A 25,328-nucleotide genomic window follows, 5' to 3' on the forward strand; every position below is an offset into this window, starting at 1 on the left:
AATCCACATGAAAAAAGCCAACAATCCCATATATCAATGGGCAAGAGACATGAATAGAACTTTCTCTAAAGATGACAGACGAATGGCTAACAAACACATGAAAAAATGTTCATCATCTCTATATATTAGAGAAATGCAAATCAAAACAACCCTGAGATATCATCTAACCCCAGTGAGAATGGCCCACATCACAAAATCTCAAAACTGCAGATGCTGGCATGGATGTGGAGAGAAGGGAACACTTTTACACTGCTGGTGGGACTGCAAACTAGTACAACCTCTCTGGAAGGAAGTATGGAGAAACCTCAAAGCACTCAAGCTAGACCTCCCATTTGATCCTGCAATCCCATTACTGGGCATCTACCCAGAAGGAGAAAAATCCTTTTATCATAAGGACACTTGTACTAGACTGTTTATTGCAGCTCAATTTACAATCGCCAAAATGTGGAAACAGCCTAAATGCCCACCAACCTAGGAATGGATTAACAAGCTGATATATGTATACCATGGAATACTATTCGGCCATTAAAAAAAATGGAGACTTTACATCCTTCGTATTAACCTGGATGGAAGTGGAAGACATTATTCTTAGTAAAGCATCACAAGAATGGAGAAGCATGAATCCTATGTACTCAATCTTGATATGAGGACAATTAATGACAATTAAGGTTATGGGGGGGGGAGCAGAAAGAGGGATGGAGGGATGGGGGTGGGGTCTTAGTGTGTGTCACACTTTATGGGGGCAAGACATGATTGCAAGAGGGACTTTACCTAACAATTGCAATCAGTGTAACTGGCCTATTGTACCCTCAATGAATCCCCAACAATAAAAAAAAAAGAGAGAAAGAAAAAAAAAAAAGAATTCTCTATAAAGGTTTCTTATAATGAGTTCTCAGCATAGTCCAGACACTTTGTAAAGTTCTCTTCATGGATTATCTTACAGACTCTCCTCAGCAACCCTAATAATACTCTAATTTTACAGATGAAGAAAGTAATATTCAAAGTGACTGGGTATGTTCCTCAAGATCACACATCTGGTCATCAGGGCAGAGCCAGGATTCATACCCAGGTAGTTAGCCTGTAGTGACCAGCCTTTTGTCTTCTCTATCCCAGTGGGACAGCAGGTTCTCTGGGGTCATTAGTATCTTGGTGAGTATAACCAGGATAAATTTAGGTTTTAAAAAATATGTCTTTTCAGATACCCCCTGAATCCTAGTAAATGTGACACAGAAAAGTAGTCCATCCCCACCATTGCTAGAGAGACAAATAATTTAAGGCCATGGGTTCTTCTCTTGGATGTAATAATATTCCTCAGTTACCCCAGGTGGAAATAACTAAACAGAAAGTAAAACAACATCACCTAGCATAACATAAAAAAATTAAATTTAATTTAAAAAGCTACCCCTAAACCAAGAAAACAAGCAACATTCATTTGGAGACTAAAACTCAAGTTCTGGACACGAGTCAGATATTGGTTCAAACAGTCAGAGTACACCTGTGGGGAATGTCAGACAATATTCAGTCAGGAGAAATCTCCCTGTGTAAGAGGGCTGGGTATGACATCCTCTGGACAAGTTCCATAAAAAGAGGAATTATGAGGACGACTGAACACTGCTCACATTCACCCAGCGCCACACTGCATTGTCAATTAGCAAGCGTGTTTCCGTAATTGTTATACAAGGGGGAAATTTACAGTGTTAAATGGCCCTCAAATTCACACTTCTGTGTGAGTTTTTGTTTGGTGGTGTGTCTAGTATTAGCATGGATGACTGGTTCTGACATCTCTTTGCCGCCCAAGACAGAAACTGCTAACACAACAACGGGATAGGCACACCCGAGGAGAAGGCTGCTGTTTGCTCTTTAGGCTGACATAGATGGATGGACAGATAGATGACAGATAGACAGGGAGGGAAGTTAGCAGATGTACAGAAAGACTTCTTTCTTTTCTTCCTTTTTTTGAGGGGGTGAGGTGAAGTTTTTACTTTTCTCAGATGTCTATCATTTCTTCATATTGACCTCTTCTTAGCAATGGGATGCAAATTTACATTTCCAAGTTTTATATTTCAGACTGTGTGTATCCATCCATTGCCAAGGAGGACAAGGGAAACCATGACTGGAGGATGAAGGGAAAGATTTGGTTTAACCCTGAGGAGGAAGTTTTTCAAAACAAAAAACTGCAAGGGTTGTGAATTTCAAAGTAGATTAGTCCTTCGTCTGTTTAGATAATTTTGGATATGGTTTGGTCTGAAGACAGCGACTGAATCAGATGGTATCTCAAAGTTATATTCAGTCTTTGATTCTGCAAATTTGTAACCTCCACCCCGCCATACATTACATAGATGTTCATATACCACACACAGACACTGTGCATGTATATCCACTGAAGAAAGAAATACGCAAGTGAGAACAGAGGGATCAGTATACATCTCTGCACTGTCAGGTAACTAAATGGTCCACCATGTGACAGAATATAAGAATTAGAAAGACCCTTGTGGATTGGAAAGGGTAACTTGTTTAATCTCTAAGTCAATAAAAAGATAAATGGTTCAGGGAGGTTAAGTAACTTGTCCATGGTCACAGAGCAAGTTAAAGTAGTAATTACATGTCATTGTTTAGTGATTTCCAAATACTACAGTCTGCTTGCCCTCAAAGAAGCACTACTTACTATTTCTAATATTACTGAAAAGAATAAGTTATAAGTGTTAAAGGTATTTATTTATTTATTATTTGTATTCCCACCTTGTTCCATAAATAAGATACTGAGAAAGACAATTGCAAAAGAACTGCAAAATGATGATGAAGATGATAACATTTTGAGGAGTATTACATCATTTAGGTTAAATCATTACACACTAGTTTAAAATCAGCTACATGATTTAATCCTCCCACCTTAAATTACAAAAGATAAATGAAGTGAAATAGAATATTTATTAAATAAATCTTAAATAAATTAAATAAATTTATTAAATAAATAAAGATAGGTGCCTGAACAGGATTGGAATAACCATAATGTTTCTGGTCATGGCTTCTAAACAAGAAGAAGCTGGTTTCTTCTTGCTTCAGTCCTTTGTGTTTCAATGAAAGACTGAAAAGCTGATCCATAATATAGTCTCATAGCTAGAAGGCTTGTAAGTAAGAATGCCTTCAAGGGCCAAAATAAGGTTGGGGATGGAATGATGGACAAAGAGAAATGATGTAGTATCACTTCACTTTCATTAGGGAAAAGAACGCAAGTCTGATAATGTCCTAACTTTGCCAAAAATGGACAACCAAGGGGATTCATGTATCCTCTCGTGAGAATAAATTGAGTATGTGACGGTATATGTACAGGGAGAGGGTGAAGTTGAGATGTAGACGCAGAAGTTTCATTGTAAAGATGACAGTTAAAGCCATGAGATGGGTTAAGATCATCTAAGGAATGAGGGTAGACAGAAACAAGAAATGCCAGCGACTAAAACCCAGGTCCTCAGTTGGCAGAGATTAGGATTGGAGGTCACTCTATTAAAGACTGAAAAAGGAAGAAACCATGGCAAGCGTGATGAGGGCTGAAACTGACCTGGCTGTGTTAGTTCATGTTAGCTTATAAGATCACCCTTCTCAGGAGTCATCACTTACTAATAATGTTGGGAACCAGATATTAATCATAGTAATAATAATTATCTCTTACTGTCCACACTGTGACAGCTTGTATGTGCCAACTGTTTATACACACTAGTCTAATTCTGTCCATACTAAGAAAGTGGAAGGAGACAGAATTGCCAAAATCATAGATGAGAAAAATTTAGGTGCAGAGAGGTGAAGTGAATTATCTGAATTCACCCAGATAATAAGTTTGAAATAGAATTGTAGATCGAAAATAAATGCAGGGTTGTCAAGACCAAAATGCTGACTGTCTATTTGGGGGGTAGGGGGCTTGTGAAAGGAATTGGAAGCAGTAGGCTTTGCCCATTTTTTTCAGGGCACAAACAGCTGCCTCCTGAGCCTGTTTATCTGGGGCGGGTGAGTCGGGGGAAAGTGGGGGTAATGAGCAGCCACCCCTGGTTAGCCAAGGACTGAGGAGTGTGCTGGAATACAAGACTTTCAGTGCCAGAACTGGGAAGGTTTTGATCAAACTGCTGATGAGTGGGTCACCCTCCCTTGGAATGCCTTCCTTCAGGGAGAAAGCAGCAGAGCTACCTGTTGGAGCTTCTGCATTCTGCACGAGCTTCCCTGGGGTGGTCCCAGAGCCTCTGTAGAATTGTGAACCAGCTCTCCAGTCTCCTCAGTCTTGCTAAGTGGGACCCTAGAGTTGGGAACCGGGAGCAAGGTCACTCTCTCGGCCTCTTTCATTGATGGGCCTATTTGCTGGACTCCCCCCAGACTGCCGCTATGGCCCTCTGGGAAACCCAAAGGTATACCCCCAGTGGTAGCAGCCCCCCATCTCCCCTGGAAACTGACAGAGGCATCCTGGGCATACAGGGCCCTGTTTGTCAAATTCCCTCTGATCTACCCAGCTAATGAGGTCAAAATAGCTACATCCGTAAGGGATACGTTTTCTCAATGGGAGCATATGCCTCAGAAAACACATTGAAAATATTTATCTTTTCTCAGAGTACAGGCAGAGCAATATAGAATACTAGCTTGTAAAAATGCTCTTTGAAGAGCAGAAGAAAAAAAAATTGTAAAGCATAGGAAATGAAAAGGGAATCCTCCCAAACCATGCTGCCAGTTGCCGTCCGGGAGATTCACTCGTGCCATTTGGAAAGCTTTGTTACAGGCTCAGCTGATAATGTGTTTGAAGCAAACACACATGCCTCAGAGATCCTGGGCCTCTCTTGAGCTTGACTGAGGCCTGAGATCCTAGAGACACTCTCCAGTGGGACTGGTACTGAGCCACTAACCTCTGACAAATGGCAGAAATCCAAGTCTTACACAACTAAAAATGCCCTGGTTAGATCTGGTTCTTCACAAAAGCAAGGCTATTCAGGCTCACCTACATCTCCAAATCCCTACTGCAGTGGTTCCCAGCCAAGGATGACTTTGCCTCACACCCAGGGCTTTGGCAATGTCTGGAAAAATTTTGAGTTGTTTCCACTGGTGGGAGATGAAAGGGACCATCTGGTTGATAAAGAAAAGTTGCTCCTGAACATCCTACCATGTACAGGATGGCCCTCACAAGAACTATGGGCCCAAAAGAGTAATGGCACCCAGGCTGAGAAACTCTCGTCTAGGTACTTCTTTCTGAGATGGGGACTGGCAAGCACTGCTTTAGGCATTGCCTGCCTGGCTCAGAAGTCTCATCAAACTATCCTGATCTAAACAAGATGGAGGCAGGACAAGTTCCCATCTCCAACCATTAGAACCAAGATGGTGAAGAAATCGATTGCTTCTTGACCTTACAGCTTCAATACATGCTTCGTTACCATAAAAGTTTCTAAGGAAACCTCCCACTCCCATCATGCACCTGACACCATGACATTTCCTGTTTGACCATATTTACTCGAAAGGAGGGTGTCACCCTAATTCTGGGAAAACTCCATGCAATTCCCTTTGTTTAGCCTATAATTAGGTTGTTGTTTAAATAGAGGGGCAAAAAGAACCATGACTCCAGTTCTCTTCTGCAGGGAGAACTATCCTCTGACTTTCCCTAGATTCTGAACAAATCTTGCTTTCACTTTGCACTGTTAGCTCACTCCTGAATTCCTTCTTCTGTGAAGCCAAGCACCCACTTGGACTTCAAGTGATTCCCCGAATTGGGAGTCACTTTCCTGTGTGACTTTTATGCCATCACCTCAAATACACCACAAATCAAATAAATTTCCATCATCTTTTTCTAAACCCACTTCACCTTCTCATACCTGAACTTACACCAATGGTACCAACACTTTTATGACCAATAATATGCATGAGATAAAATAATATTGGGCCATTGTAAATTGAGATGAAGTAACCATTTTCATCTTTTCTGCATGGACCAGACATTCTTCACCTCCCCACCCTCCCTACACACACACTAACCCCATCTAATTAATCACTAAGTCATGGGAAACTGCCTAAGAGAACTCTTTTCACTTATTCTCACTTCAACCTCTACCAAATTAGTCATGGCTTTCCCCGCTATACCTAAATTGTTGCCACAGCCTCTGTTTTTCCTACTTATCTCTCTTTGTTCTAATTTGTATTGGTCAGGATAAGGTAATTTCTATAACAAACAACCCTGAACTCTCGGTAACTTAATGTAGTGGGGTAGTAGATGTTTATTTCTTACTCACATAAAGTCTAACCAGTGGCAAGAGACAGGAGGTTCTAATCCATGCAGTCACTCAGGGACCCAGGCTCCTGGCAATTTGTGGCACCATGATCCTATAGGATTTTGATGTTCTCTGTCAGACCTTCTACTTCTATGGATCACATGTTATGGGCTATATTTAATTGGCCACAGGCTCACCTTGCTGCAAGAGAGACTTGGAAATGTAGTCTAATCATATGCTCAGGAAGGAAAGCAAACTGACTAAAGTGAATTCATGACAGTCTCTGCCACATATCTTTTCTGCACACTTGTGACGGATTAATCTTTCTCAAATGCCATTTAATAACATTTGTTCCACGTTTCCATTCTGTTCAGAAACTTTTTAAATGAGTCCCAATTATTTTCCCACTAAAGATTCAAACTATTTTTTAAAAAGAGAATTCCAGTCTATTCTTCCCACCACACCTATCCTGCTACCCAAACGCAGGCACACAGAGGCCCTCCAGGCTGCCTCCCACACCCTGCCCTGTGCCTTTGTCTGTGTCTCTGTCTGCGTCTTTTCCTTGATCTGGAATCCCTTCCTCCACCCCTATGTACATCAGAACACACACATCCCCACCCTAAAGTCCCTAGCCAACCATGGACTAAATGCTTATAACGTAAGAACCATGAGAGGCAGGCATATCCCATCATTTTTCATTTGCGTGATCTCACTGAACCCTGACAACAAACTGCAGAGTAAGTATTATTTTCCTACTTTTCCTTTTAAAGAGATGGAAGTGGAGGCTCAGGGAAGTAAAGCAATTTGCTCCCATCACACAGCTGACCAGTGGTGACTCTGCCCTCCCCAACATTGCTGGGTCACCCATAGCCCCAGAATCTTCAGAACTTCCACTCACTGACAGCTGCTTAGAGCTCACACAAAATGGAGACCCTATCAGGAAGATGCCCTTTCTTACTATGGTCGCATGAAGGGAAGAAATGGCAGCCTTTCCTTGGCAGAGGCAGCAGGCAGGGCGAGCCAGGTTCTAGGTGAAATTAGCAGGTCCAAGCAGGGACTCTGGCAGTCATGATGGAGGGTATTCTTGCTAGATTATTTGAGTGGCAGGGACCTGGCAGGCCAAGCCACTGGGGATGCAGTCACGAGTGGGAAGTTCAGAGAAAGAGGTGCCACGGGCTCCTGAAATGCACATTGACATGCCAGAATGGGCTGGTGCTGAGTGTGGAAATGTGTGCCCAGCCTGGCACTGAGGCAGAGGCAGGAGCCGACTTCCCTGGGAGAAACTGCCTGGGACCTGTGCAAAAACACTTTCATGCCAACATCCCTTCCAAAAATGTAAAAGGGCACTTTTTTCCTGGTCGAATGAATTTAAGCAAACCACCTACTTCCTTGGGTCTCGGATGTAAGATGGAGTGGACATAGGACAGCCCATGCTTCCTAAGGTGGCTGGGAGGAGTAAAGGAGTTAACACAGGCAGGCGACTGGAACTAAACCTACCCTGATTATTCCTATATCTTATAAATTATCAAGACATTCCATACCCAGCTCGAATGTGTGATTTTAGTTTTGTCATCACAGATCAAGGGCCCAAAAGTCAGGGCAGCCCTTTCTTTGCTAAAAAGCAGCACACCCCTTGGGAACGAGGCCCCTCTATATCATACCTTGTTCCTTACCTGCAGGCCAGAGGGAGACAATCTATGCACTGAGCCCACTATATCCAAAAATACATGTACTCCCACCTACCACAGATCCTGCGATTCAACCACTAGCATAATATCCCTTTGGCTTCAGAAAATAGTTCTAAACCTTTTGGATATTACAGATCTCCTAGTGGTTCCTGAAAGCTATAGAGCCACCACACCCACTCACACATACACACATGCAAATTCAAATATGTGCAGACACAAATCCCTTTATCAGGTGCCAAATAATTTCAGGGAATCTGGAGCCTGTTGAAGTCCCAGGTTAGCAAACCTTGGTGCAAGGTCAATGCATTAAATGCAGAGCCATGTAACTACATTTGACAGTTTTCTTAAATAGCACACACTTGGAGAGCAGCTCTTACGATGAGGGAAGAAGTGGGTCCTGACGATTGCAGATTAATTTATGAGGATGAGAGTTATGAATAAAGAATTGGCCTCAGTTTTACTAAACCCCAACACTCACTCAGGATGAATAGGGGCTCTCCCTGCCCATATATGAATCCCAAACCTCTCCCTTGTGTGCTCACAAAACTACCACTCACACCCTGAGGAGGACACTGTGCTAATTAATATGTTTACCTGAAAGGGAAGGGGAGAGTTCTTTCACATCCCCAGCCCAGCCCAGCCCAGCCCCAGCCTCTATTCCAGGGCACTGCACCCTTCAAGGGCATGACTACTACCACACCCATCCAAATTCTGCCTTTCTGGGATGGTCAGGAGATCAGGGGCAAATCCTGAAATGAGTTATAAGTAAAAACCATTGCAATCTTGTCCACAGAGCTTTTCCTCATCTGCAGAGCCCGGGAAAGAAATCAGATGGGTTCTCACAACTTGCCCTGAGTACTGTACGCTGTACCACACGTTTGGAAACAGAATGAGCATCTTGGTCTCTCACCTTCCCCCAGTCCCTCCCTCTGAAAAGGGATACAATGCATGGACCTCAGGAAGTAGAAAATCTCCTGTTGAAGGCTGAAAATCCAGGAAAAGAAGGTTTGAGCCCAAGAAAGGAAAGTTCGCCACGCTGTGCACAGAGGGGGTAGTAGAAAAGCCCCTGTTTCTTGGCCCTTGCCCAAGACAGCCCACAGCCCAGGTGGGAGAAGTGGGAAGGAACCGGGTGAGGGGAAAGGAGTTTACGCCCTTTCTTACAGGACGGTGCTCCTGCTGCTGTCAGCATTCGGGTTTCTTTGCAGGAAGAAATAGTTGAAAAATGGAACCAGGTGAAGAATTTGGGCACTTGGGGACTTCCTAAGCATAGCTGTGATTTTAAAGAGTTGGATGAAACATCCAGGGTGGGAATCAGAGCAGCCAGATTCCTGAGAGGTGTGTGTGCCTGTATGTGCTCGCCGCTGCCCCAACTGCCTGGGAACACACCTCTGGTGCTGCCCAAGTCTGTGTATCTAAGTGTGCGCATATTTGCATTCACACTGAGGGTTTGATAAGGGAATGATGTCACTGTCTATTTGTGTAAGTGCATATAGTGAGAGAAGAAAATAATGTACAAAGCTAAGCCGTGTTTTCACAAAGCAATAGTGCTGCTTCCCTTTCCTGTCCCTTTAAATTCACTGGAGAAAACACTGGAATCTACATTCAATGGGGGGAGGGGTGGAGAATGCTGCTTTTATAAGGAAATCAGAGCATTATCTCAGTATTATCATGTAAATCAAGAGTCAGAAAACTAAGGCCAAGGGCCAAATCCAGCCCACTGCTTTCTTCCAACTCAGCAAAGCTGGGTAGTTGTGACAGAAACCTTGCAAAGCATTCTTTCTGGCCCTCAGTGAGAAGTTTGCCCATCGCTAATATCAGCCTTGGTCTCTCATGGTCCCCTGCACCACACAGAGTCATTTCAGTAAGGGTGAGATTGACACAAAGCAAAGTCCTGTGTGCTCATCTTTTTGACCTAGAACTCGAGTTAAACAGTAGAACTTTCCTGGGAAGCCACCAAGATGTCCTTTTTGTCAGTGGCCTCTGTTTTGAGGAACTGTAAATTCCTCCTTCAATGAGTGGAAATGCTGGAGACAGGACATTGCCTTCCAGAGCAGGCGCAGACCCTCGCTAACCATGAAACTAGGGCTGTTACTTAACATCTCCAGGCCTGGTGATAGGATTACTAATACCCAAGTCTTACAGTCACTGCTATTTAACTCTTGGAGAAGGTGAAGTTAATTCTGTTCCTAAGGACGTGCTTTCTTTGGATCAATGTAAACAATCTTATTTTCCTGATCTGTCTCAAGGACATAACTGAATACCGGTTGGAACCCTGGAGATGCCTTCTTTAGACCCATGAAGTAACCCTGGAAGAGTCACCTAAATACATAGATCATTATGACCGTGGCACATCAGACCCTGCGTGACTACAATACTGACCTACCTCTCCAATCACCAACTCCTTTAGAGTTAAGCAAACCAGATACAAAAATCCTTGACCCTCAATGCTCAGAAGATAAAATCTGCAGGGTGAAGAGCAGGTATGTGCTAATCTAGTGAACTTTCTCTGCTCAGGGAAGCCCACCTTTTTCTTCTGAGTACATCAAGATCCAGAAGCCAGGTTTTGCTGGTCACTTAGCTAAGAACCTGAGATGTGTCACGGAACCCTGTGTATTTGGCTTCCTCAAAGCTTGAATATGGCATGTGACCAGCCTTCCTGCTGGCTGTTAAGAGATTACAGCCTATAACTATGTAAGCATTGAGCTTCTGACTCTAGAGATGGTAAACACCAAATGAAGACTCAACAATATCTTCCCCATGCAGCTGTATTCCAAAATTGCAATCAATATGGTGCTAAATCTTCTTTATCACTAAGAAATAATGGACCCACTGTTGTGCTGTGCTTTGTATAGGACAGAAGAAAAGAATTTGAGTGGGGTGACTAGAGTGTGATGTCATCCTCCAACCACACCTGGTTTTACAAGCGTGATCCCTCCTACACCTCCCTCAGAACTGCAGCCTGAGCAGTTCTGTCTGACTCCATACTTGCCGTCTGTCCTAAAGAGAGATGGATTATGACACACAGTGTGAATAAAGGCTGGAACCAGCCACTGTCCTCTCATTCACTATAACTGTCCCTTACAATTCATGTAGACCCAAAATGAAACTCTCCAGCATGGCACCAATACCATCAAGTACCTTCCCAGAAGAGAAGGATTTGCTTCTGCTACCTCTCTGCTCAGCCCCAAGGCTGTCTGTTACTGATGAAAATACTGTCATGAGGCACATGCTGGGTTTGCCTTCAAGCTGAAGACCCAGACATGTACATTCACAAGGATGGCCCCACAGAAAGCACAACCCAAGGCCACTGTGGACAATTGATTTCTTTCACATTTGGAGCATAATTAACTGTGGGTTCTAATCCGATACACACAGGTCCTGTGAGATGGGGTGAGCATGAGAACTGGGGTGCAGAGGAATGAAAGATACAGTCACTTGAGGCTGCCGTAAATGGAATAGAGAAAAAAGCCAGCTGGAGCTGAAGTAACCAAAACACAAATGGGGTTAAAAGCAGGAAACGAGAGAGAACTCACTTGGAAACGCTGTGAGATTTCTCCTAGAGAAGACACCACTGACCCCAGTGTAATCATTTTTAAGAATCTGGAGACACGATAGCAGAGAGAGAAAGGAGGAGGGAGGGGTGGGGAAAGGAAGAGCAGAGAGAGGGAAAGAGGGAGGGGGTGGGGCCTTGGTGTGTGCCACACCTTTTGGGGGCAAGACACGATTGTAAGAGGGACTTTACCTAACAAATGCAATCAGTGTAACCTGTTTTCTTGTACCCTCAATGAATCCCCAACAATACATTAAAAAAAAAAAAAAGAAAAGAACCTAGAGATGAAATTCTGCCATGAAAGGGTGATAGCTGTCGAAACGTAGCATCCATTCATTTATAGCCTTCTGCTCTTCTGCCAAATGTTCTCCTGTTTGAATTTCATCCCCTGGCTTCTCTGAGAGGCTTGATCTTCCATAAACCCATTTCGGCCTTTCACAGTTATGTCATCTTTCTCGGAACTGGGCCATTTGTACTCTCTCTCTCCCTCTCGGTGATGTCCACGGAGTGGCCATTGGAGGAGCTGTTGGAACTGGGCTGACACAGGTTGGCTCCCCAGCCTGCCTGTGACTGCCATGTCATATCTAAAGCTGCCTCCTTCCCCTGCTGGCCTGCCCCACCCCACCCCATTCCACAATGCCAAGGGCTGGCAACTAAAGAAATTCAAGAGATGAAAAATACATTTTTCATACCTTTAAAGAACAATCCCATCTCAGAATAGGAGAGGTGAAAGAGAAAGGCTTAGGGTCTTTGGACGCAGGCATACAATACGTGGGGTTCACCATAGGAGCAGCTCAGGCCCACCCTGTAGCAGAGGAGATGAAAGCAGGCAGAGGGAAGAGCTCCCTGAGGCCTGCATACCCAGAGGCATGGCCTCCATAAAACCCTAGATCACTAATTATTAACCTCGGTGTTTGATCAGCCAGCTCGTAAGTTGTCTTTCAACAGAAACACACCCAAAACAAGGTTATGTGTGGACTGGTCACTAAAAATGTTATGACTAGAGGCTCATAGGAACCTAATTCTGTATTTCCCTTAAGAGCGATGCTCAGTATTCAGTAGTCAGCGTTCGCAGTGGCAGTATGGATCACAACTGCTGTGAATGACAAGAGTTTGCTGCCTATGCTGCTGGTGCGGGAAGGAGGGAAGAGCGAAGCAGGAGACAGGCTGAATAGGAAGACACAATTCTGACTGTGAAGGTCGAGGAGACCAGCAGAAAACCCAGGATGAAATAGGCCAGCTTTCAGAAAGGTCTACCCTTGCCCACAAGAAGGCAACAGATGCTCCCAGAACCCCGCACAGGTTGCTTTACCTAAGCACAGCAATGTGATTGCTAATTAATAAGTACATTGGAAACCTAGGCAGACAGACCCACGTTAAGGGGCCATAGAGACCCAGAGTGGGTATCTCAAGGGGCTGCCTCTTTGCAGTCCGGTTTACGGCTCTTCAGGGAAGGCTAAGCCACAACCTTGTTATTTTCCTTCTGGGACTAAAAAGAGAACTGTAGTTTCCTGCCCTATTAAGCCAGTGCCTTTCATGATCATTAAAATACCTTTAAATACTTCATTTCTCCCCCTTAAAGTTTTCCAGGCATAGGGAGCTCTCCTTCCACATAACCTTGCTCCAAAATAACAAACACATGATGCCATTTGAATTTGGCTTCTCTCTTCTTTCCTTTTGGGTGTTCAGAAATAGCCACTTACAAACACATGAAGTCATTTGCCTCGGCGGTAAATATGTCTTACGTGTCGATTTCAGCAGGCTACTCTCCGCAGACGTGCACATGTGTGCTGATTTCCTGCCCTCCAAAATTATTTTTTTGGTGGTGGACATATGGTGAGCGATAGTTGGAATCGTTATTCAGGGTGCAGACTCTCCTCTGGGATCTGCGGGACAAATCTTGCTCCTTCTGTCAAGTCAAAATCACCAAGCATGCATTGAGCGCTGCAGAGTGGGGAAGGGATTTTCTCATGTGTGCACACTTAGCACCGTACTCATAATAAAACCATTACAGTCCTCTGTGGCATGTTAATGGTCAAACGGATGATAGCTAATGAAGCAGCTCACAGTTTTTAAGAGCTTAACTATGATCCAGGTACTGTTCTATGTTACTAGCAGGTATTAAGTAATTTAATTCTTGTAACAACCATTGGAAGTAATTATTATTATTATCATCATCACCATTTATAAGATAATGAAAGTAGGGCAAAGAGAGTCTGTCTAGGCAAGTATCTTGTACAAATCTAAGACTTGAAGGATGGATGGGGCTCTGATTTAGGTGACTTATTAACAATTAATTTGAGTTTGAGTTTCACTCTGTGTACTCCCCTCCTGTTTGCTGGCAATCCTACTTTTCCTAAGAAGGTGCCCAAGCCCTTGGTGTTCTCATTGATTCCAGAAGCTTCATGTAGCAGGGTAGAAACTGACGATTCTGAAGTGGGGACTCTTCCTTCTAAACTCATGGAAGAGGTTAAGCCAAAGCCCTAGGGGAACAGGAGGGAAAGGGTGTAGCTTACAGGGAGCCAGAGAGAGGAAAGAAGGCTCCAAAGCTGGAATCAGGAGGAGACCACAGGCCCTGGGAAGGCACAGAAAGCCTTGCTTCCTCCCCAGCAGGGCAAGAACTTAGAGGGAAACAATAGTGTCCTTCCTACGGCGCCCCCAGGAGGTTTGGCCCTAGCAATGGGGTGCCCAGCCTAGGTCCATCTCTCATACCCTTGACAAAGACAGGGTGAGAGAGTCACCTGTCAAGGAGGAGATGGGAGCAGAGAAGAGTGGAGACGTGAAACACTGGGTGGCTGGCCTCCATTTCCCAGCCATGGGGAAGCTTGCAACTTCCAGGAAGGAGGATAAAGACCCAACAAGCACTGAGACTGACTTTACCGTCATTCTTGGGAGACTGGGCTTTGTAGTCAGATTCTATTCGATTTAAAGAAAATTATGAAACAAGCGATTTTTGCAGAGCTGAGCTGTGGTGTGAGATTCTTTTACCCATTATAAAATGTTTAGAGAAGTTTTCACAGAGGGGGAGGGAGGAATTTGGGTGCTTAGAAGCTGAGCAGGGCCCACCAGGATGGAAGAGCAGACAGGCCCAAAGGGGAAGTACCAGCCTGGAGGGGAATCAGGTGTGAAGAGCTTGGGCTCTAGGCAACCTGGACCAGGGTGGGCTTGCTTCAAGCCCCCTCCACATTAAGGCCTGCTTTACCAGCACACTATGTCACCATTTGGCCAGAATCACTCCAATTCAGAAACACTGGGGCATTTTGTCTCACTGCTAAGCAGCCATGTGCTTCTCTGCCTCCCAGCTGTGTTCCTGCTGGCATCCCTCTTGCACTGCCCTTCACCGCTGTACCCACCTCAACACCTCCGCAGCACCCTCCCCCAGCAAGATCCTCACGGTCATTAGGGGCTTGATTCCACCACCCCCTCCTACGCAAAGCATGCCCTGAGACCCTGGGGGACCCAGCCCTCTCCCGGTGGTCACACACCTCTGCTGGCGAGTGATTAGTGTGTTTTCATTATTGTCTTCTTCATCTGTGAGCTTCTGGGCAGGGTTGTTCCTATTTGTATCCTCGTGGTGCCTGCCTGACACACCTGGAAGGGCTAAAACTCCTTGGCTGATAGCACAGCTACAGTAGGACAGGGCTGGCCCTCACACAGAGAGAAGTATCAGGATGCTTTGTAGACTTGCCATGGCCCTCATCCTCAGTGCCACTCACGTTGCCCATGGAGAGCCCAGCCCTGTTGGGTTCCTGCTGGGGTGCAGCTGGAAGGCAGGAAGCAGACCTGGGGTGGGGCACATCTGTCCTTTGTCTCTCCTATCACATGGAGACACAACCCAGCAGGAGCGACATACAGGAGGGATGAGTTTTATATAGAAGGGAGGAAGAAACAACCAAACTGCAGGATACAGAACTCAGAGTATGACAGCAGCTGAGCCCACACTGGAGGCTTCAGATCTCAGAGTTGCAGAAGACAAGAGGTACCATAGCCTAAAGAGAAGGCATAAGGACAAGAGATGTTCCCTTGACTTCATTCTTCCTGTGAGCAGCCATGCGAGAGGAGGGAAGGACAAGAAGATAATTCTCCTTCCCAGGACAAAGAATCTAAGAAGCAGGAGGGTGAGGCCCAGAGAATCCAAGGAGAACCAGGCCTGCAGGTAATTCGGTCCTTCCCCCTGCAGCAGGGTGGTACAGAAGAAGCCATCTGCTTTGATATAGAAACAGCAGAGGCTGGGATTCAGGGTAATCGGGTTTTCATTTCAACTCAGCCACTAATTAGCTGTGTGAACTTGGGCAAGTCACTCTACCTCTCTGGGCCTTTATTTCCTCATTTCTAAAATGAGTGGGTTGAGCTAGAGGGAGATGATTGTGATGGCCCTTTTTAGCTTTAACACTCCAGGACATTATTCATTCCCCATCACAGCTGTACTGTGACAGCTTTCTGAGGCTTCCTTCCTCCATTCCTTCCAACATCTAGATAGAGAGGAAAGGCACACACATTATAATCCAGAAGTATTTTGGGAAATGTGAGCAAAGCATCTAAGACATTTATCAAGAAAATCTGAATATCAAGCATCAAGCCCTAGGCCAAGGGGAGCTGGGAATATTTCAGGGCACATTAACCACTGTTGTGGTAAGTAATTATGCACATTGACTTTGAGTCTGTTTCAATGGTCACATCTCAGAATGTAATTTCTACACTGTTTCCAGGGAGGGAGGGATCCCTGCAAGAGCTAAGAGTCTTCGCAGAGTCTGAACTGTGGACTGGTAATAGCTGGCATTTCAAAAATGTAGTCTTTTGTTTCTCGAAAAACTGCTAAAAGCAATCAACTCCCCCATCTCTGATCTGTCTCTGAAAAGGAAAACAATAAATTTGATTTCAATCCATTGTGTTAAGTATCAGAATGCACACACAGAGTCTGTGGGTAAAAACCAGCGTCGAGTACAAACCCATCTGTGATGCCAACAACTTGAACTGAGCAGAGAGAGCATTAACACTTTCAGGTTACATGGGAAGCGAGAGCCCTGCAGTCACTCACTCTGCACCCTCAGAGTGAAAAAAAACATCTGATACATAGGTGCGATGTTATTTGAAAATAAAAACCAGCACAATGTATTGGAATAATTTGCCAGCCTTAAATGTGCTTTCTTCTAAAATAATTTATCTCTGCAGAGACACCCGTCATTGAAACTGCTGGCCTAACTGATCTAAAACCCCACCATTTGCCATTTCCTCAAAACCTATCTGTGTCCCAATTAAAATCTCTGCTGGCAAATGCAATGAGAGATGTCAGAGCAATTTTCATAAAGGAGTAAAAAAAGGACATCACACAGAATTTTTAACAATGTACTATGGCACGCAGGCAAAGAGTGATATTGGGGAAGGATATTGGACAGTGGGTACTTGAAGGTTTATTTTTTATGTCATCAAAACTTGGCCTCTTTGGATGGAGGAGTATATCAAGTGATGGCTCAGTATCATTAACCTACGACAGGTGTCCTCAAATTTTTTAAACAGAGGGCCAATTCACTAGCCCTCAGACTGTTGGAGGGCCAGACTATAGTTTAAAAAAAAAAAACTATGAACAAATTCCTATGCACACTGCACATATCTTATTTTGAAGTAAAAAAAAAAACAAAACAAAACAAGAACAAATACAATCACACCGCCTCATGTGGCCCTCAGGCCGCAGTTTGCGGACCCCTGACCTACAACCTAATCAGGAAAAGAGTTAGCACTGCAGTTTGGGGGAGCAGGCACAGGATAGAAGGCCTTGCTGTTCACAGCGTGTGGCCTTGTCCCAGTGGCACCAGATGGGAGCATCCGAAGTGCAGATCCTCAGGTTCCTGGATCTCAAACATCCCGCTCTCGGCATCATTCAGTCCTTCTAGAACCTGAAGGTGATCCTAGGACCATTCTTACACGGGACTGTCCTTCGTAAGGAGAGGGCTGTCAGCTCCAGGCCACCGCTACCAGACAGAAATCCTTGAGCAGGTCAGCTGTGTGGCCCTGGACACTACACCAAGGGGCGAGTGTCAGTTCTCTCAGCTCTCAGATGGGAGGAAGCATAAGCCCTACCCCAGATGCATGTTGTAAAGATCAGGCAAAATAATTCAGACCATGTCACCAGTTGGTGCTGGACTCGTGGGAAATGCCCAGTGAATGCCAGCCATTATTGTTATTCCCAACTCAAATATTCTTTGTTCGCTAAAAGTATTAGAGAATAGATTGAGTCTGTCTCTTTAAAAGAACAGACAGAATTCAAATGAGCCCAAAGGGGATTTTGGAGGAGGGCAGACCTGGAAGCACCCCAAGTTAGAGTCGGAAATGTTAAAATAGGAAAAAGTAAAGGAGTCAGTTTGCAGACCAGTGAGAGAAAAAGCTGGAAAAACAAGTAATGGGCAGGTGATGCTTTCCAAAAGCAAGATTCTGACGAGGGGAGAGGGCTGGGAGCTGGGCAGTGTGAGGCACTTTCTAAGCTTAGAGTCGAAGCCAGCGATTTTCAACTGGTGTGCCACCAAAGGATCTTAGGTGTGCCCTGAAAATTTTTAAACATCATTAATTATTTTCCAAAAAAGTTCAAATCACACTAAGTATATTCTTTCTTTTTACTCTTTTTTTTTTGAACAACGTATTTTTTTTTTGAGACAGTCTCACTATGTCACCCTCGGTAGAGTGCTCTCGTGTCACAGCTCACAGCAATCTCAAACTCTTGGGCTTAAGCGATTCTCTTGCCTCAGCCTCCCAAGTAGCTGGAACTACTGGCTCCTGCCACAATGTCCGGCCATTATTTTGTTGTTGTCATTGTTGTTGCAGTCGTCATTGTTGTTTAGCTGGCCCAGGCTAGGTTCCAACTAACCAGCCTCGGTGTATGTGGCCGGTGCTGTAACCACTGTGCTATGGGTGCTGAGACTGAATGACATAATTTAAGTGTGCCATGGAAGTTTAACTATAGGTTCAAGTTTGCCATGAGATAAAAAAAGATTGAAAAAACTGGTCTAAGGAGTTACAGAGGAAGGCACAAGGGTCTGATGTCAGAGGCACGCACTATGCACTTTGTACGTGGAGTTGCCCATATTACGTTGTTTTTGACCTAGAAGAACAGCAATTTCATTTGGTTAGATGTAATGCAAGCCCCTTCTTTACCATGAGAGAGTGAGGGGAAGAATTCCACCCTCTCACCTCTCCACAGGCATTGTTCAGAGTTGAGCAAGTCTGCGGAAAAGAGATTTGGGAACAGTGGCCTGATGTGTGGAGTAGACAAATGGCCTTGTCACTGTGTAGGTGTTCCAGGACCCTGGCATCACTGTGGTCAGAAGCAGGTTTGTCCCACAGAGTCACCTTCTGGAAGCACCACCGTTTACTGCTGATGTAGGCAACCCACAAATGTCTTACCCTCTCTCCAATTTCAAGACTCGTGCCCAGGCTTTAAATGTGAGGTTTGCAATCATTTGGGTAAAGAACCGAATTCAAAACAAAACAAAAACCCTACGATCCTGACAGCTTGATAGGACAGTTTAGGGAAAAGGTGGGAGGGAAGCAAATTATTAAAAAGAGAAAAAAATGCTAACAAGATATTTCAAACTAATGGCAGCTGCACGTGTGTACAGCGTGTGAGGGCCTCGTTTGAGCCCATTTTGGTAACGACATGAAACTGCTGCTTTCTCTTTCCCAGGCATGTGTTTAAAGCACCCTGCAAATGATTTCATGTTGGATCGGGCTTCATTACTCACAGTTCATATTTGGTCTAAATTATAGTAAATGTTATTTCAAGGTTTACAAGTTAATTATTATAGTATAGTATTTACTCCATTATATAGTAATTACTGCAGAATCTGGTGCCTAAAGGGTCGTTCCCCACCCCCCCACCCCCAGTCTACGAAGGACAGAGAACATTTTAGAGTGTTTTCAAGCTGAACTAGACTCACTGGGGCGGGGGTGTGAGTGTACGGTGCGGGGGGAGGGACTGGGAAGATGGCATCCAGATTTAAATGCAAGCGCCCACATTTTTTAGGTTGAAGGGTTACAGGGACTATTAGTAGCCAAGCTTGGTTTAGCCCTCCCAGGAAGTGGTGTGCTCTATTTGTAGGGGATAAGGGGATCAGTTGACTCCCATAGATATGAGAGATGACAGTCTCACCTCCCTCCTGACATAATTGCACAGCACAAAGCAAAAGACCCTTTTGACCTACGGATGAACAGACAAGGGTGGGGTCTGCTCATCTCTCAGTGGCAGCTGCCTGAGAGACCTCTCATACAACTTGGCTCCCCTTCTTTTGGCTGGGTGCAGGAATTTAAATGATCTCCTTACAAAAAGCCTCCCCCCCAGCTGCCCCACCCTCTTGCCTGCTACAGAAGGGTCAGCTATGAGACACCAGATAGCCCCCAGCTCTGGGCCACATTTACACCTCTTTGCTCCATTCCAGCCTAGATTCTTTGTTCTGGCTGCCAAACCCAAAATGGATTCCATAAGCATCCTGCTTCCCAAATGTTGATCCAAATGGCAAGGAACCCTAGGGGCCTGACAGGCAGTTGAGCTAAATGACAGGCTTGGGATCAAGCTTCACACTTTTGTCCTCTGACTACAGCTGAGCCTCTTGGGCCAGTCAGCCAAAGCTGTCTCTTGCAGTGGCCTCCCCTCCACAGAAGCCCGGCACTAGCACTAGTACTTTTGATAAATTCTGAGCAGACTGAAAAAGAGAATTTGGCAATCATGGAAGAGTCATTGTCCCCAGATCTGGCTCCCCTTCAGGAGGAGAGAAAACATGGACTGGGAGTCTAGCCCCAAGGTCAGCAAGGTGCAGAGGAAAGAGCAAGCTTCTGGGGCACACTTGCTCCCAAAGACTTCGCAGCCCTGTCTCTGTACTTTGAGGAGAGGCAGAGACGAAAGAGATGAGGTGAGAGAAATTGCTGGTGTGCTGTCTCCTGAGGTGCTCCTGACACATTTTCCTTTTCGAAGGTGGGGGCAGGAACTTAGAACTGGAGGCTTTCAGTGGACATGATTTTGGAGCTGGCTCCTAGCACTCATAGAGGGGTTTCCAGTTTTAGGAAGATCTCTCCTGCACAGAGACACACATCCCGCCCTCTTTGGCCTCACATGGGCCTGTGCCATTGTCTGAGAGAAAACCATTAGGTCATTAATACCATGCGCTAACCCATTGCGCGAGGGTGGCAGGTTCAAACCCAACCCTGGTCAAAACTGCAAAGTAAATAAATAAATAAATAAATATTTTTAAAAAAAGTTAAAAAAAGAAAACCATTAGGTCAAGGGACACTGGACGATAACCCGTCCTCAAGCCTGTTCCCCAGCCCCCCACCCCCTTAATCACTGCAGCAGCAGCAGATTCCTCACCACTCAGGTGTGCCTTTCTCTCTCTCCTTCTCATCCTTTTAGTCTAGAAGCCTTTTCAAAATGTCCATCTGATTGTGCTGTCTTGTCTGAAATCTGCCCAGGGGTTCCCCATTACTCATGCCATAAGCCCACTCCTTGAGTTGACAACAAGGCCTCACATTGCCTGGGCTCTGCAACTCTCCCTGCCCTCCAATACACACACACACACACACACACACACTTTCTTTCCTCCATTGCTTCAGGATCAGTCACTGTGGCCTTCCTTCAGCCCCCTTCCCCACGCCATGCCCTTCCCCACCCCTGGGAGTTTGGGTGTGCTATTCTCACCACCCTCCCTGTCTCGCTCCTCCCTGCCCAACCCATCCTTCAGATGCCAGCTCAGGGGTCCTCCCCTATACGTGGACTCAGCCAGTGCCCTTGCCTGCCCCGGTGGGGACTTCCATCAACCTTCACTCTTACCCTCTTCATCCTCTATCAGCTGATAAATGCCTCGCTGCACGGTGAGGCCAGAAGGTCCGTGAGGGCAGCGGGTGCCCCTGTCTCACCCCCAGCAGCTAATAAAGTGACCAGCTTGGTAATGCATATTTATTGAAAAAGAATATTCTTGAGTAAATTCCAAGAATCCTTACTAGATAAAAGTAAGCTGTTCAGTGCATCAGCTGTGTGGAGAGACTGTAGCAGCAATATTCATGAGGGCAAGGAGGGGTTGAGCACTTGCGTGCCGTGTGCCCAGCACTGTACACTTTTTAAAAGTTTCACTGCACTGCAATGTGAGATAAGTGCTTTTATTGTACTTTTTTTAACAGATGGACAGACCAAAGAACAGGCAGATTCAGTACTGCATCTGAGGACACCCAGCTGGGTGGAGCAGATATGGTCCTGGGCAGTTGGACCCAGAGCTCCTTTGTTCCACCACTCTGCTCGGCTGACGCTTGCCCAGCCAACTGAGGATGAGGAGAGCGTACACAGGCACACTGCAGGCCTTCCCTCCTTCCACCGCCTCCCCTTCCACTCTCTCTGCAAACAAGCCCTTATTTAATGAACATATATTTAATGTGAGAAGAGAATAGAGTGTATCAGCCCCATGATTGCTTCATACACACTCTTTTTCACTACCTGTCACATCTTTACAATGTAGTCAAAGCATTCTCAGCAGCAGAGATTATTAAGGAAAAGAAAATAAAAAAGGAAGCAAAAAAGGGAAAGGAGCAAAGGAAGCAAAAAAAGGAAAGGAGCAAGTTTGGGCAGAATAAATGGTTATCAGAGAGGACTCGCCATATCCCTCTCATGTCCTCAGTCCTATGGGTGCTGGACTCGAGCCCAGGTCCTCTGAGAAGGTGTCTCCACTTTCCTCCTTGAAAGTGTATCCTCACCATTCCCTGCTCTTCCCTCTTCCCTCCCTGCAAAAGAAACTCACATTCCCATTAAACACACACCGTGATTTGGGCAAGAGCACCAGGTGAGGGGCAGGGCAGCCCACAAAACTCACCGGCAATGTTATTAAAAGCAAAATACCCAGCAGAGTTTCAAGGTCAAACTGTGCCCAGCCACCGCATTCCAGAGAACAGCAGGGAGTTGAGAAGAGTGGAGGGGCCGTTCCTGGCCCTGGACACCTTCACTCCTTCCTTCACTCTGGTGTCACCTCCTCGCCTGTCTCTTCATCTCACTCCACGCTGGGTGGGTGACCCTCCTAGCAATGGGTGGGTGACCATCCTAGCAATCTCTGGAGGACTTCTTTATTCTATAAGAAGACTTCTCTCAAAAATGTGAAATATAAATATTTGCCACCAACCATGTGGCAGCAAATAATCATTTCTGCTGATGGATATAATTATTTAGTTGGGGGTGATGAAGTTAGCCTAGCCATTGGCTGTCTTAAAAGCAAACATAGTACACCCCTCTTTCTGTGTACCTATCGCTGTTTCCATTGGCTTGAGGCTGGGCTGCTTCCAGTTCATAATGCCCTCAAGTGGCCCTGACCTTGGAAGACCAAGGGAAAGAGATTGCATTTTGGAATGCCTTTGCCTTAGGTGCGGGTCCTGGCACATCATTCCCAGCTGTGTGAATGAAGCTCATGATCTCTCTGGGCTTCAATGCACTGGAATAGAAATTTCTGGACTAGGGATCTAAATCCATAATTTACAGGGCTGACATAAGATGTAGGCTATGGAAGGTGCTTTCCAGGCTATTTGGTATAAAATAAGTGCTCAAGTAATAGTCACTATTATAATCTGTGATGATTATTATTTATGCTGCCATGAAGCAAAATCATATACCCAATATGCTATTGTCCTAAGTTGCTAGTCAGCTAGTCTTAAGGTCCTTTTCATATACAGAGGGTGAGAAAATTCAGAAGTATATTCCTTTATATCATTAGAGTTAAAGACCATTGCAGTTGGGCTTTACAGAATGTTTTGGGGTGGGGGGGGAGGATCACAAGATGTATTTCCCCACACCGCAACAACAAAACCCATGAAGTTTCGACTTTTTTCTCCAGGCTTAATTAGGCTACATCAAAGGGGTTCTTCAAGCCACTCTGCTGTGGAGATAAATTCCATTAGTGACCTTGCCAAAGCAGATGTTCTTGGGAACACTTCCTCCTGACATAACCCCTTGTCCTATATCCGACGAGTATTCCTGAGAGACGCTGCATTCTCCTGGAGCTGCAGCACCCCCCAGCTGACACCAGAGAGCTGACCTATGGCCACCAGCATGCAGTTGAACGAGGCTTTTGTTTTTTTACATTATTTCACAATCTACTTGGCCCTTCCCAATTTAAATGAAAGAAAAAAAATAGATAAATAATACTAATGCCTGTGGTAAGTATTGTTATTTTTAAAAACTAAAAATCCTCTAGAACATAAAAAAAGGAGGAAATACTGGCAGGAGTTGTTCTTGTCTTCCAGTTCAACTTCTTTTGTTCAAGTGCAGGGACAGGACACAGAACCCTTTTCTGTTTTGTCGGTGATAGATTTTCTTTTTCTTCTTTGCCAGTGCCCATATTATCTCCAAGTCCTTAGATTCATTAGCCTAATTAATATTAAGAACATATGCATATGCAAATAAGACCCTCTTTGCCATATATTTCACTTTATAAGACAGGTTGAAGGGTGGTTGGGTGAGTCAATCAAATGTCATAAATTGGCTATGCATAAGACCTCATTAATATTAATTGGGGCGTGGGCATTGTGCAGTAGCCCATACTGCCATTAGAGATGGGGCCCTAGCTTTAATTGTTCCAAAGATTTTGAAAACCAAAGCCTCTGACCTGATTTAAATATGTAATCCGCCCCCCTATCCCCACCAGGTAGTCTACTGAGCAGCATCAGAAAGGTATTAAAAAATACAGAGCAGACCTTTTCTAAGACAGATGGCACACAATGAGGTTAGAAAAAGTATCTTGAGATCCAACCTGCAAGAACAAAAAAAAATTGCTTGCATTGTTGTTTTCATTATCTTGCTTCTGTCATTTCATGAGCTTTGTATCTTGCAAGGAAAGAAAGAAGGGAGAAAAACTGTGAAATTAATCTTTTGTGCATGGCCTGATAAAGAAGAGACATGCTCAGACAAAAGATAGACTGGGAGAAGGTACCGTGATTGATGACTAAAGTAACGGTGTCAGAAGAGTATTATGTAAATTACTGGAGGCACACGCCATTTCAGAGAGAATGAGAGGCAGAGGCTGGAAGGGGGAGCGAGGGAGAGGGAGAAGGCGAGAGAGGGAGTGAGGTACTGAGGGTGAAAAAAGGATTGCAGAGTCCATGTCACCAAAGAACTGGTCCCCAAACACCCATTTCTTGCCATCTTTCATCTCCTCCGACAAGCTCACCTCGCATTCTCTCTGGGTTGTGCGGTGTAACAAAGGGGTGGGGGTGGGGGGAGAGCTGTCAACATTAGCATGATTCCAGTCAAGAAAGGTTTAGGGAAAGCAGTGTCTGAAGTGAAATCATCAAGGAGGGAAGTTCGGTTAAAGGGGAAAAAGAGCCTGCTGGCGACTGCATGTGTCTCTGTGTGAAGCGCATCTCAAGACATGGGGACAAGCTCCAGGCCATTCTCATTCTACATGCTAGAAACGGGCTCCGAAAGGCCCTGCGTGCTTCCCCCAGCTCCCGGGGTATGTCTGCAAACTTATGTGCTGTGCCTGGTGTGACCACTGAACAAAGGTGGGTGGAGGATGACTCAAGCGGCCAGAGGCCAGGAGCCCTGCTACAAAAATCTCTGCTCCATTTTTTTTTTTTCTTTTGGCCACATTTACTTTCTAAGTAATGAAATGAAGGCAAGTGTTGAAAATTACCTCCATTTTCCTGACTGGGAGAAATGGGAGGTAACAATAAGATTATATTCAATTATAGGAACGGGCTTTGCTGGGATGACCTTCCCTGCTGGCTGGGCTGTGGCTGTGGAATGTGCTTTGTACACCCCATTCGCATTCAAACATCTCATGCTTCAGAGTCCAGCACTGGGATCAATAGGCTTCTTTAAAAAGTAATAATAAATAAACTGCTTCC

The 25,328-nt window shown here is 45.0% G+C and overlaps 1 non-coding gene across 1 annotated transcript; it reads left to right on the plus strand.

Annotated features, from left to right (window-relative positions):
• Positions 1-5,827: 5,827 nt before the first annotated feature.
• LOC128585230 (small nucleolar RNA SNORA20) lies at positions 5,828-5,963 on the plus strand. Its single transcript, XR_008379955.1, has one exon. It is a non-coding gene; the product is annotated as a small nucleolar RNA SNORA20 (small nucleolar RNA).
• Positions 5,964-25,328: the final 19,365 nt, after the last annotated feature.

The sequence above is a fragment of the Nycticebus coucang genome, chromosome 4 (genome assembly GCF_027406575.1).
Source record: "Nycticebus coucang isolate mNycCou1 chromosome 4, mNycCou1.pri, whole genome shotgun sequence".
Taxonomy (NCBI): Eukaryota; Metazoa; Chordata; class Mammalia; order Primates; family Lorisidae; genus Nycticebus; species Nycticebus coucang.